The sequence below is a fragment of the Phyllobates terribilis genome, unplaced genomic scaffold, assembly GCF_046119375.1.
Source record: "Phyllobates terribilis strain yellow unplaced genomic scaffold, ASM4611937v1 Scaffold_4__5_contigs__length_816908805, whole genome shotgun sequence".
Classification (NCBI taxonomy): Eukaryota; Metazoa; Chordata; class Amphibia; order Anura; family Dendrobatidae; genus Phyllobates; species Phyllobates terribilis.
Window position 1 is genome coordinate 548,508,092 of NW_027362764.1, and position 14,471 is coordinate 548,522,562.

Sequence of the window (14,471 nt, forward strand, 5' to 3'; positions counted from 1 at the left end):
TTAGATGTCATTTACATGCAGATTAACCCTAGATCTGGAGGTAAATAGCATTTCTTGATATGACAGTTTACCTATAAGGCAGTAAGAAGAATCTGATGAACACATTATTTTATAAAAAGTTAAAGCACATATATATTCTTTTTTCAACCTTGTAAGTAAAGGTACAAATATTTATACATAGATTTTTACAGTCTTTAGAAAACTCACATAACAAAACTCAAAAAGGAAAAGGTAACGTGAAATTTAGAAATGAATATGTTCAATTTACGTCAAATGGTGATTCTCAAAACCTGTCACTATGTTTTCTCCTTGTATTTACCACGCACCACTTAATGTTAAATTTAATTTTCTGTCTCTCTTAGGGGCTGGGAAAACATTACAGTATCCAACAGCTGTTATATGATTTCAGCGGTTGAGCGAGTTTTCTTATTTGTGAAACTATGTTGTAAAGTAGAATTTCCCTGGGCCTTCAATAGCCAAGAATACACAGTCATTCATTACAAAAACAGCGTCCTGCAATAGTAAATACCTTGTGGTTAATGAACACATCTGTGCAAGTCTTCTTTCTTCCCCTTGGGGAATTTTTGTACAACAAGATTTCAATATACCCAAGACAGGATCCACATTCACTATTATTTATAGCATCGTGCAAATGGATCCCATTTATCATGCTTGTAGGTACTGAACCTGTAAAATAAACATCACAAGCTAATTATACAGTGCAAATAACAAGGCAATGTTATAAATGTACAATCCGTCATGAGAAATGGTAAAAATCAAACGTATATTTTAGAGGTACATAGAAATAATCTACATTCTCATCAACTGCTGCATTTACTATTCTGAGCTGAAATCTCCCAGCATCCATGCAATGCTGTAGGACTTTTAAATGCCTGAAATATATAGCTACACTATGTAATAGTATCTGTGACACTTGTATTTTTTTGTACTGTACAATATATAAGATGTGTAATAATTTATTCTCACAGTTTTTATCAGTTTGGTTGCATACATGTATAATGAACATATTACTAAATGACTAAATCAAACAGGCAGAAGAAGACACTGAAGAAAGATCTAAAGTTAAGGTTAAGGAGTTCTGGGTTAAGACTTAATGGAGAAATGAATGAGAATCTGTTAGCAAGATTTCAACACACAAATTATTTATAGGCGTATGTAGATCTTTCAAAAACAAGCCAGGCAATACCTTCATATGGTCAGTCTGTTCCTCCATTACTGAGAAATCAACATTTGAATTGATATGCAAATGAAGATGTAGATATGAAACCTCTGTCACTCCAGCTCTATTCCCCCCTCAGCACCGCCTCCTCTTGCTTGACTGACAGCCTCTATTCTGTGTGACTTCAAACAAATGAGCAGTCTGTTAAGCATGAGTACAAGGCACTGCATGGAGAAAAGAGCTGGTGTGAAAAAGACTGCAGATCTACAGCCTCATTTGAATATCAATTAAAACATTGATTTCTCAATAATGAAGGAATGGACTGGCTGTGATGCTAGCCACTACTTACGTGCATTCCGTGAGGCTGGTAGTAAAGAGGTCTTGGCTCAGATACCAAGAGAGCTCATCATAAACAAAGGGGTAAGACATAGGCGTAGTCAGATAACAGTCCAAGTTCCAAAATTCCTGGAAGGTAGTGGATCAAGACAGAGGGATTAAGCAAACAGATGGTCAGAAGAAAGGTCAAAGGTCAGGTAATAATTGATCTGATACTGAGCACAGGAACACAAGGCACACAGGCACCACCAAGCATAAGCTACAACTGGCAGTAGCTGGAGGCTGAGAGACAGTTAATCAGGTAATCACTGTGAACCGGAGACACATGGAGGAAATCCTGCACACCCACACCCTGATTGGGCAGCTGGACTGACACTCAACACACTGACAGCTCAGCATGCCCTAGCATCCGATTGACCTGAACCCAATCGAGATGGTTTGGGGTGAGCTGGACCGCAGAGTGAAGGCAAAAGGGCCAACAAGTGCTAAGCATCTCTGGGAACTCCTTCAAGATTGTTGGAAGACCATTTCCAGTGACTACCTCTTGAAGCTCATCAAGAGAATGCCAAGAGTGTGCAAAGCAGTCATCAAAGCAAAAGGTGGCTGCTTTGAAGAACCTAGAATATAAGACATATTTTCAGTTGTTTCTCACTTTTTTGTTAAGTATATAATTACACATGTGGTAATTCAAAGTTTTGATGCCTTCAGTGTGAATGTACAATTTTCATAGTCATGAAAATACAGAAAAATCTTTAAATGAGAAGGTGTGTCCAAACTTTTGGTCTGTACTGTAGATTTTCTGAAACACAAAGAATTTAGAGAATAATATTGTGATATAGAAATAAAAAACATTATCAAAAGTAAAAAAATAAAAATACAATTAATATAAAATCCCAATTTTAAAAATAAGCCATTTTCAGATTATATATTTTCTTTAAGTGTTGTGTTAAAATATTTTGTGTAAAAGAGCAGCACAGTTTTGTTCACAGGGGGTCTTTTTATTGGCAGAAGGGTGTTCAGTGTGGTCTGCCAAGGAAAGGCATATGCTGCATTGATATGAAGAGACAAAATGTTGACTTGCAACGATTACAATGTATTTTACTTTTCAATACAAGGAGCATATTCATAGGCCTCCTAGGACTGTATTGAACTCCTTTTGAGGTCTTTAATGCAAACACTTTATTATTAATGTACAAGTGACTTCAACATATCTGGCTGGGTGAAAAGAAGCCGCAAGGTAGAGTATCTGGATGGGCAGGCAGGGTAATGTGAGACAGTGTAGGACCAGCGAAAGCAGCCCCAAAAGCATCAGTACAGCCTAACATTATAAAATACAGTAGGCAAGAAGACAGGAGATGTGTGACTGGCATGGCTGTGCAGTGGCAGCACTAGTAGAGCATTAGGATAGGCAGGCCAGGAGATTCCTGTAATTTTAGGGCCAGTGAAGCAGCCCCGGCAGCTGTAGTACTAAAGTATAGATGACATGAAGGAAAGGGAACAGATGCCTGGCTGAGCGTAATTTATTAGCACTGGTGGAATTAAAGATGGGTTAAAAACAGACATTCGGACAGTCAGGCAAGGAGATGCTATGGTCAATTTAATCATTGGTATCAGCCATAGGTAAATAAAAGTCAGTAATGATCAATACCTGATTCATTTTGAAAAATATAAGATTTTCCTGCTTGAGTTGGCATCTTCTGAGCTTAGTGAAGAAACTTAGCAATCGCCCTTGTGTTTTTTACACTTACTGTGTAATTGTCTTCTGCAAGAGTTGCTACACTGGGTATCCTTGCCATCCAGAGATATGATGCTGTTGCAGTAAGTGGTGGTGGCCAGAGCAGAGAGGAAGTCCAGGAGTAAGGAGGGTAAGAATATAAGTCTTGTCTAAAGTGTGAATTATTTTCATTATTATGGCCAGGGTCCTTAATTGATATGTGTTATTATAGATGTTGGAGGCAGACTGCAGAAGTGAACACCAAAAATTATCTTAGAGACAAATTTTGCAGTCATCAGAAGAAATCATCAAAGTGGTCTGAGTTGTAAGATGAAAAAAAGAAGAGTAAACATTTTTAATCTAAAAATATGTCAACTTTGAGTCACTGAATTTATAGAGGATCTGTTACCACTCCTTACTTTTAGTAGATCCTAGTATATCCCATGAAATAACAGATGTGGAGAAGCATTTCGTAAGGTCTAATTCAGACATCTGAAGGACTTCCTTATCTAAATGGCCTCCATGCTATACTATATTTCCTCGCTAAGACAACTTGTACAATTCAGAAGATAAATACATTTTCAGTATAAACATGTATATTATTTACTGTATACATGCTTTCCTATATAACTATCCTATATACTCAGGAATTTCTAAAGATACATCCAATCCAAACCCTGAAATAAAAGAGACCATGAAATAGCATATTGCATGTAAAACAGTTAACATGACTGACTGTGATTTACTTAATCACTAATACACTCTAATTATCTCCCGGCATACATATTTAGAAAATAAAATAAAAAATTCCCCCACACAACTTAATTCTCATAATCTTTACGAGTACAAGATTTTCTTCAGGGAGGCTACAAAACTAGACAAACAGCTTTGTGACAGAGTCAAACAGAGGACAGTGTCATTTAGGTTACAAATTACACTTGTACAAGATGCATAACTTACAAGGGTAGTCTTCTTCTTCAGCTTGAACTTTGCTTGCTGAAGCTTTCTGCATTTTAATCTAATGAGCTGAATGCACATCAGAGAAGTCTCATTATGCCATATACAAAAGTCCTTGTGTTCCCTGTTTACCACCCAGTACACCCAAAATAGCAGGCAGTAAAATACTGGGAGTTTTGTAAAACTGAACACAAGAGCTTTTTACTGGAAACAGGATGGACGATGTGGACATTTACCAAACTGATACAAGACGAAAGTGTGTAAGTATGCAATATTTCAACTTGGTTGAAAATATATTTTTACATTTTGTAAGTGAATATTAAACAAAAACTACAGTGATAATCGATTTTCTTGCTGCAATGTGATTTACACAAATGATGCTTCAAAATCATTTAAATCTATTCCATATTTATTTTAAGCTAAATATTTTTATTTCTAAGAAAATGAAATGTTATATTAAAAGACTTCACATACTTAATTTATTAAAAAATATTTTGAATGACAGTTTAGGCATGCTTACAATTAGCATAATTTCCCTTTCTGGAGCTTATATACAATGGTTTACAGAGAAGTGTAATTAAGATCAATATGTGAATCTGCACATATGCCATTTTTCTCCCATAGGTGGTAATTGTTGCCAAAAAGAAACTATTACATTGTTTTACCATTGGTGTAAGGTTCAATATTTTGTAGCTTTGTTGTAAATTAGTAATTCTTGTTGCGAGAGATGAATTCTGTGGGTTTCCTGGTGCATACAAGATGTTTTAAGTAATACTTTTAATTAATATTACAATTAGTGTCTACTCCTGATGAAATATGTATGTGTCTATCTATCTATCTATCTATCTATCTATCTATCTATCTATCTATCTAGCCATTATGAAAAGACAAAAGCAAAATATTCAAAATACCTTGATTTATTCAATATTGAGTGTGAGCACCACACACAAAAGAAAATGCACTTTGATGTTTGAGGAATGTTCTGGCAGTGTAGATGTACTTGTGCAAGCAAATCACCAAGATCTTCTGCTGGAAGCTCACAATGATAGCTAGAGATATGTCTGGAGATCATGTGGGCAACGCAATGAAAAGGCCTTCATGAAGTAAGTGTATTTCAACATGACAATACCAGAACGCATGTTGCTCATGGTATCGTGAGCAACTTGAGTTTCTCCGGACTTGTCTCCTATTCAGCACATCTGGGACGTCATTGTTCAGCAACTGCAAAGTGAACTGCCAGCAATGGATCTTAATGTACATTCAACATGATGAGTAGTAATGAGTGAGCATGCTCGGGTGCTCGCCGAGAATTTGCGGCATGCTTGACATCTATGTTTGAGCCGCCACATCTGCATGTGTCATGGCTGTTAGATAGCTGCAACACATGCAAGGATTGCCTGTTTGTTGAAAGAGCATGCTTGCTCATCACTAATGGCGAGACATTCCTCAGACAGCCAATAATAACCTCAATTATAGCATGCCAAGGCATGTAAAGGCATGCATTTTTCTGCGTGGAGCTTATATACTCAATAAATCAAGATGATTTCACAATTTTGTATCAATTTTGGTATATTTTACATATCATTACCATATGTACCATAATTCCACAACCTTTGTTGCGGCATCTTTAATATTGAGGACTATGCATTATATATATATATATATATATATATATATATATATATATATATATATTGTAGGGTTTGGTACTCACTCGGCTGCGGTTGAGGTAAGCACAGGAAGCGTTGTCATTACAATATCCAGGCTGATTTATTTAGATAGCATAAACTGCTCAAGAAGCAAAACACGAAAACAGCCTATCCTTTTTCGGCACAAAAAGGTATAACTGAACAAAACTCAAAAATTACCAGTCCATATGCTGCATGGCCTCAGCCGTTTAAATGAAGTGCTTTCCTCTGACTCCAGCAGGGTCTGAGCAGTATATGCAATGCCTGCTCACCTTGCAAAACACATAGTAAGAGTGAGACAGCCACAGCTGTCTTAAATCAGACCTTCCAAGACATGGACTGGAGGTAAGTGAGGAGCCGATCCTACCCAGCTCTTTCAGCTGCTCGTAAAACCCGGCCCCATAATCCTTGTCCATTAAACACCTATCAACACTATGTGTGCTGGAGCCTGCTTTTCCAAGTCCTACATCACTGAGGCTTGGCACCTCGGGGACACATACCTCCCATCCTCCCCCATAATGACCTGTCCAACTGCAACCTTACATTATATATATACTAGCTATTAAGCCCGTTCTACGCCCGGGTGGCGAGCATTATATGGTCTCCCATGATGGTATGTGCTGCCCCATCCTGGTATTTGTGCTGCCCCCATCCTGGTATTTGTGCTCCCCAATCCTGTTGTCCCATCCTGTGATGTGCTGCCCTCATCCCTATCCTGGTATGCATGGCACGCCTCATCCCTATCCTGGTATGCATAGCACCCCTCACCCACAATCCTGGTACGCATGACACCCCTCAATCCTGGTATGCATGGCACCCCTCACCCTCAATCCTGGCATGCATGGCACCCCTCACTCCCAATCCTGGTATGCATGGCACCTCTCACCACTAATCCTGGTATGCATGGCACCCCTCATCCCCCAATCCTGGTATGCATGGCACGCCTCATCCCTATCCTGGTATGCATGGCACCCCTCACCTCCAATCCGGTATGCATGGCACCCCTCACCCACAATCCTGGTATGCATGGCACCCCTCATCCCCAATCCTGGCATGCATGGCACCCCTCATTCCCAATCCTGGCATGCATGGCGCCCCTCATCCTGGTATGCATGGCTCCCTCATCCCTCTTCCTGTTATGCATGTTACCCCTTATCCCTATCCTTGTATGCATGCCCCCCCCAAATCCCTATCCTGGTATGCATGATACCCCTCAACCCCCAATCCTGGTATGCATGGTACCTCTCATCCCTCAATCCTGGTATGAATTGTACCCCTCATCCCCAATCCTCGCATGCATGGCACCCCCCATCCCCTATTCTGGTATGCATGGCACTCCTCATCCCCCAATCCTGGTATGTATGGTACCCATCATCCCCCAATCATGGTATGCGTGGCCCCCTCATCCCCCAATCCTGGTATGCATGGTCCCCTCATCCCCCCAATCCTGGTTTATTTGGCACCCTCATCCCTCAATCCTGGTATGTAAGGTACACCTCATCCCCCAATCCTGGTATACATGGTACCCCAAATTGGACCACAAATGTGTCTTCAGTAAAATGGCGCAGGATAGCGCTATGCGCATGCGCCGATTCCGATGCCTTCACTCTGCCCCCAATCTCCGGCCAGAAGAGAGGCGCCGCAGCAACGTGCCTCTCGATCAGGTAAGTATGTAAGTATGGCGCCAGAGATTGCGGTATGCATTCACTGTCTACGCATACCGCGATCTCCGGCGCCATACACTCCTCTTACCTGTAACGGCTTCATGCGTTCTTCTGTCTGGAGTCAGACAGCGTGTCACGTATGCGCAGTCTATAGAGGCTTCAGACAGAGGGACGGTTGGCCGGTTATATTATAGATATATACATATATGTGTATATATATATATACGTTTATATACTGTATATGATGGCACCAAACCTTCTAGGCATGCAATGAACATGCTGGTGACATGTGGTTAAAGCTATATTTTTCCATTCTTCCATTTTTCCATTCTTTAAGATCGAACTTCTGCATGGAGAGTGATGATCAACTTGTATCTTCAGAAATCCCCATTGATCCATAGATGTTCGATTGGGTTCAGATTAGGAGACACAATTGGCCACTGAATCATTTTCACCTTGTTTTTCTTCAGAAATGCAGCAGTGGTCTTAGATCTATGTTTTGAATCATTCTAATGTTGGAAAAGTGAATATCTTTGGGTCCTGGTAAATTGTAAATGGTCTTATATGTTCATGAGCATTTTGCTATTTCTCTACAGTGTATGCTGTATTGTGTCACGGGAAATACTCACCTCGGTTTGGCTTTATACTTCTTTAGCTAACTGCAGTGAACTTGCATGTCGATTTTCTTCAACCCTTCTCATCAGAAGATACTTCTGTTTAGATCAGGGGTCTCAAACACATGGCCCGAGGGCCGCATGCGGCCCCTGAGGCTGCTTAATGCGGCCCCCAGGCACCGGAGCCCCTGTAATGATTGTGGCCTAGTCCTGAGGGCCGCTTAAGTCAGTGATTCTTTTCAGTTGAATGTTCTACAAGTTAGGGACCAGCATGGGCACTTACTACAAGATGAGCACCAGGATGGGCACATTACTACAAGATGAGGACCAAGATGGGCATATTACTACAAGATGAGGACCAAGATGGGCATATTACTACAAGATAGGGACCAGGATGGGGCATTACTACAAGATAGGGACCAGGATGGGCACATTACTACAAGATGAGGGCCAAGATTGGAATATTACTACAAGATAGGGACCAGGATGGGCACATTGCTACAAGATGAGGACCAGGATGGGCATATTACTACAAGATGAGCACCAGGATGGGCACATTACTACAAGATGAGGACCAAGATGGGCACATTACTAAAATATGGGGACCAGGATGGGCACATTGCTACAAGATGAGGACCAGGATGGGCCATTACTACAAGATGATGACCAGGATGGGCCATTACTACAAGATGAGGACCAGGATGGGCACATTACTACAAGATGAGGACCAGGACGGGCGCATTACTACAAGATGAGGACCAGGGTGGGGAGAAATACTACAAGATGACCAGGATGAGCCATTACTACAAGATGAAGACCAGGATGAACAATTACTACAAGATGAGGACCAGCATGGGCACTTACTACAAGATCATCACCAGGATGGGCACATTACTACAAGATGAGGAGCAAGATGGGCATATTACTACAAGATAAGGACCAAGATGGGCATATTACTACAAGATGGGGACCAGAATGGGCACATTACTACAAGATGAGTACCAGGATGGGCATATTACCACAAGATGAGGACCAAGATGGGCATATTACTACAAGATGGGGACCAGGATGTGCATATAACTACAAGATGAGCACCAGGATGGGCACATTACTACAAGATGAGGACCAAGATGGGCACATCACTACAAGATGAGGACCAGGATGGGCCATTACAACAAGAAGAGAACCAGGATGGGCCATTACTACAAGATGGGGACCAGGATGAACACATTACTACAAGATGAGGACCACGATGGGCCATTACTACAAGATGAGGGCCAGGATAGGCACATTAGTACAAGACGAGGACCAGGATGGGCCATTACTACAAAATGAGGACCAGGATGGGCATATTACTACAAAATGAGGACCAGGATGGACACATTACTACAAGATGAGGACCAAGATGGGGGACATTACTACAAAATGAGGATCAGGATGGGGACATTACTATAAGATATTGGTCAGAATTACTACATGGTGCTAATTGTAAGTAAAAAAAATCACTGTATGTGGCCAATTAGGGGGCACAAAAAGTAAATAAAAATTGTAAAAACTGTAAACTTGTAAAAACTATAAAACTGTAACATAGCCCATAAAATGAATGACATTTAAAAGAATAAAATAAAAAAAGCCAACAATGGTGAAAAAATTATCAAAAGGTGTATAGAAAAAGCAATATGGTATCATTAAAAATGTCATATCATCCTGCAAAGAATGCGGCCCTTCAAATTCACATTTTTTCTATGTGTGGCCCATATACTTAGCCGAGTTTGAGACCCCTGGTTTAGATGTTAACTTCAGTGGTTAGCCTGGACCTTTCTGTGAAGTAGTTGCAATTTCATCTTTTATATATTTTTGTATCAATTTTGCTACAGTATTCTGATTGATAAGTAAAACTTAGCTGATCTTCTTGTAGCCTTCACCTTTCTTTTGTAAATAAATTATTTTCTTTCTCAGGTCTTGTGACATTTCTCTTCCAAGTGGTGTCACTGATAACAGCATGAAGTGGGGAAGTGGGAAGGTTTTTTTTTTGTTAGAGGGAATCAGTCACTACATTTGACCTATCTAAACTATTAATATGGGCATTCAGGTTATAGAATGCTGAAAAAAGTTATCCCTCATATGCCTTGTTGAGAAATCCTCTTTTATCACTTTATATTAATGACCTCTTCCAGGCTCTGGGGAGAATGTTGCCTGGAAGATAACTCTGACTCCAGAGCTTATTTTAACATGAAGGGGAAGTTAATTAGAGTTTTGTAGTCTAAACTTTAGTTTTGGTACTAAGATTTTCTTTGGGGTGTTATCATATTTTGGAAGATAGGTTGAATGATATAGAGGTTCAGAAAAGTCGAGGCACCAAAACATTAGATTCTTAGTAAAAAAAACCTTGTACATGCAAAGAAATCGTATGTGCAGTGCCACAAAGCCAATGTAAAATTATCCTACTGTGATATCCAAAACATCAATGCATAATTTCATATGTTAAGTTGCATATATAATGATGCACATGCCTTCTAAAGATGTATGCTAATCTATGAAATTGCACTGTTGTCTAGAGTTCCCCATAAAGATGGAAAGAAACAAAATAACATTGATAGCTTTAAATAAATGACGGCGGGTGACGTCATCCTCCAGGACTATAGGGGCATCAGGGTCATGTTCAGCACAACTGGTCAATGTTGCATATGAATTTATCATTGGACTAAGATGGTCTTGAATGAATATGTTAGGAAAATTTATTTACTGGGTGTGCAAAATAACAAATATTGTTTGCAATCAATGAACCCACATTTATGGAAGTATTTTATAGTATGATATCCCATAGAAAATGTTGATTTTGAAAGGAATCTCAAAGTTTTTAAGGTTTTCAGGAAAATCTATTTACTTACTCATGAAGAGCACTACATTTATATATATATATATATATATATATATATATATATATATATATACAGTACAGACAAAAAGTTTGGACACACCTTCTCATTTAAAGATTTTTCTGTATTTTCATGACTTTGAAAATTGTACATTCACACTGACGGCATCAAAACTATAAATTAACACATGTGGAATTATATACTTAACAAAAAAGTGTGAAACAACTGAAAATATGTCTTATATTCTAGGTTCTTCAAAGTAGCCACCTTCTGCTTTGATGACTGCTTTGCACACTCTTGGCATTCTCTTGATGAGCTTCAAGAGGTAGTCACCGCAATTGGTTTTCACTTCACAGGTGTGCCCTGTCAGGTTTAATAAGTGGGATTTCTTGCCTTATAAATGGGCTTGGGACCATCAGTTGCGTTGTGCAGAAGTCTGGTGGATACACAGCTGATAGTCCTACTGAATAGACTGTTAGAATTTGTATTATGGCAAGAAAAAAGCAGCTAAGTAAAGAAAAACGAGTGGCCATCATTACTTTAAGAAATGAAGGTCAGTGAGTCCAAAAAATTGGGAAAACTTTGAAAGTGTCCCCAAGTGCAATTGCAAAAGCCATCAAGCGCTACAAAGAAACTGGCTCACATGAGGACCGCCCCAGGAAAGGAAGACCAAGAGTCAACTCTGCTTCTGAGGATAAGTTTATCCGAGTCACCAGCCTCAAAATCGCAGGTTAACAAAAATCACAGGTTAACAGCAGCTCAGATTAGAGACCAGGTCAATGCAACACAGAGTTCTAGCAGCAGACACATCTCTATACAACTATTAAGAGGAGACTTTGTGCAGCAGGCCTTCATGGTAAAATAGCTGCTAGGAAACCACTGCTAAAGACAGGCAACAAGCAGAAGAGACTTGTTTGGGCTAAAGAACACAAGGAATGGACATTAGACTAGTGGAAATCTGTGCTTTGGTCTGATGAGTCCAAATTTGAGAACTTTGGTTCCAACCACCGTGTCCTTGTGCGACGCAGAAAAGGTGAACGGATGGACTCTACATGCCTGGTTCCCACCGTGAAGCATGGAGGAGGAGGTGTGATGGTGTGGGGGTGCTTTGCTGGTGACACTGTTGAGTATTTATTCAAAATTGAAGACATACTGTACCAGCATGACTACCACAGCATCTTGCAGCGGCTTGCTATTCCATCCGGTTTGCATTTAGTTGGACCATCATTTATTTTTCAAACAGGACAATGACCCCAAACACACCTTCAGGCTGTGCAAGGGCTATTTGACCAAGTAGAAGAGTGATGGGGTGCTACGCCAGATGACATGGCCTCCACAGTCACCAAACCTGAACCCAATCGAGATAGTTTGGGGTGAGATGGACCATAGAGTGAAGGCAAAAGGGCCAACCAGTGCTAAGCAACTCTGGGAACTCCTTCAAGATTGTTGGAAGACCATTTCCGGTGACTACCTCTTGAAGCTCATCAAGAGAATGCCAAGAATGTGCAAAGCAGTCATCAAAGCAAAAAGTGGCTACTTTGAAGAACCTAGAATATAAGACATATTTTCAGTTGTTTCACACTTTTTTGTTAAATATATAATTCCACATGTGTTAATTCATAGTTTTGATGCCTTCAGTGTGAATGTACAATTTTCAAAGTCATGAAAATACAGAAAAATCTTTAAATGAGAAGGTGTGTCCAAACTTTTGGTCTGTACTGTATATATACACATATATATACTGTAGGGAAAATAAGTATTTGATACACTGCTGATTTTACAAGTTTTCACACCTTCAAAGAATGGAGAAGTTTGTAATTTTTATCGTATGTACACTTCAACTTCAAGTGGAGTTGATACCAGAAAGTTTTATTTTGGCCTCATATGAGATCATGACCTACTCCCATACCTCCTCTGGATCATTAAGATGGTCATTGGTGAATTTCAAATGGACCTGGACATGTGCTGGCATGAGCAGGGGGACTCAGCAAGCCCTGCAGGATTTTAATCCATGAGTGCGTATTGTGTTACTTACTGACGGTAATTTTTAAGACTGTGATCCCAGCTCTCTTCAGGTCACTGACAAGATCCTCCCATGCAGTTCTGGGCTGATTCCATACCTTTCTCAGAATCATCCTTATCTCACGATGCAAGATCTTGCATGAAGCCCCAGATCGAGAAAAGATTGACAGTCATCTTGTGTTTCTTCCATTTTCTAATTATTGTGCCAACAGATCTTACCTTCTCACCAAGCTGCTTGCTACTGACCTATAGCCCATCCCAGCCTTGTCCCTGGTGTCCTTAGACAGCTCTTTCATTTTGGCCATGGTGGAGAGTTTGGAGTGCGATTGAATGAGTGTGTGGACAGGTGTCTTTTGTACAACTAACAAGTTCAAATAGGTGCAATTAATTCAGGTAATGAATGCAGGGAAGGGTGGCTTCTTAAAGAAATACAAACAGTTCTGTGACAGCTAGAATTCTTATAGCCGATAGAGAGTTATGATGGAGTAAACGACCCATAAACTCTATAAAAATATAAAACTTTATTGAACAAATAAGATAAAATAGACATATATATATATTTACTAGCTATTGAGCCCGCTCTACGCCCGAGTGGTGAGCATTTTTATTGGTATATGTTCTCCCATGCTGGTATGTGCTGCCCCCATCCTGGTATTTGTGCTGCCGCATCCTGGTATCTGTGCTCCCCAATCATGTTCCCTCATCCTGTTATGTGCTGACATCATCCCGATCCTGGAATGCATGGCACGCCTCATTCCTATCCTGGTATGCATGGCACCCCTCACCACCAATCCTGGTATGCATTGCATCCCTCACCCTCAATCCTGGTATGCATGGCACCCCTCACCCCCAAACATGGTATGCATGGCACCTCTCACCACTAATCCTGGTATGCATGGCACCCCTCATCCCCAATCCTGGTATGCATGGCCCCCTCATCCCCAATCCTGGTATGCATGGCACCCCTCATCCCCAATCCCAGTATGTATGGCACCCCTTATCCCTATCCTGGTATGAATGGCACCCCTTATCACCATTCCTGGTATGCATGGCACCCCTCATCCCCAATCCTGGTATGCATGGCACCTCTCACCATTAATCCTGGTATTCATGGCACCCCTCATCCCCAACCCTGGTATGAATGGCACCCATCATTCCAAATCTGGTATACATGGCACCCCTCATCCCAATCCTCGTATTCATGGCACTCCATCTCTCATTCTGGTATGAATGGCCCCCTCTTCCCAAATTTGACGTACATGGCACCCCTCATCCCAATCCTGGTATGTATGGCACCCCTCATCCCCCAATCCTGGTATGTATGGTACCCAATCCCTCATCCTGGTATGTATGGCTTCCTCATCCCAAATCCTGGAATGCATGGTACCCCTCATCCCAAATCCTTATATGCATGGCA

At 40.6% G+C, this 14,471-nt stretch overlaps 1 protein-coding gene across 2 annotated transcripts in view; it reads left to right on the forward strand.

Moving 5' to 3' along the window:
* Positions 1-3,273: 3,273 nt before the first annotated feature.
* Positions 3,274-14,471, forward strand: part of LOC141265646 (cadherin-19-like) — a 348,511-nt gene continuing 337,313 nt past the window's right edge. Inside the window, exon 1 of one of the 2 annotated variants that reach the window (XM_073678970.1) lies at positions 3,274-3,381. The gene's annotated coding sequence lies outside the window, so the exon portion shown is untranslated. Of the gene's footprint in view, positions 3,382-4,236; positions 4,448-14,471 lie in introns of those variants that run through there. The other variant, XM_073678969.1, reaches the window with a different exon arrangement.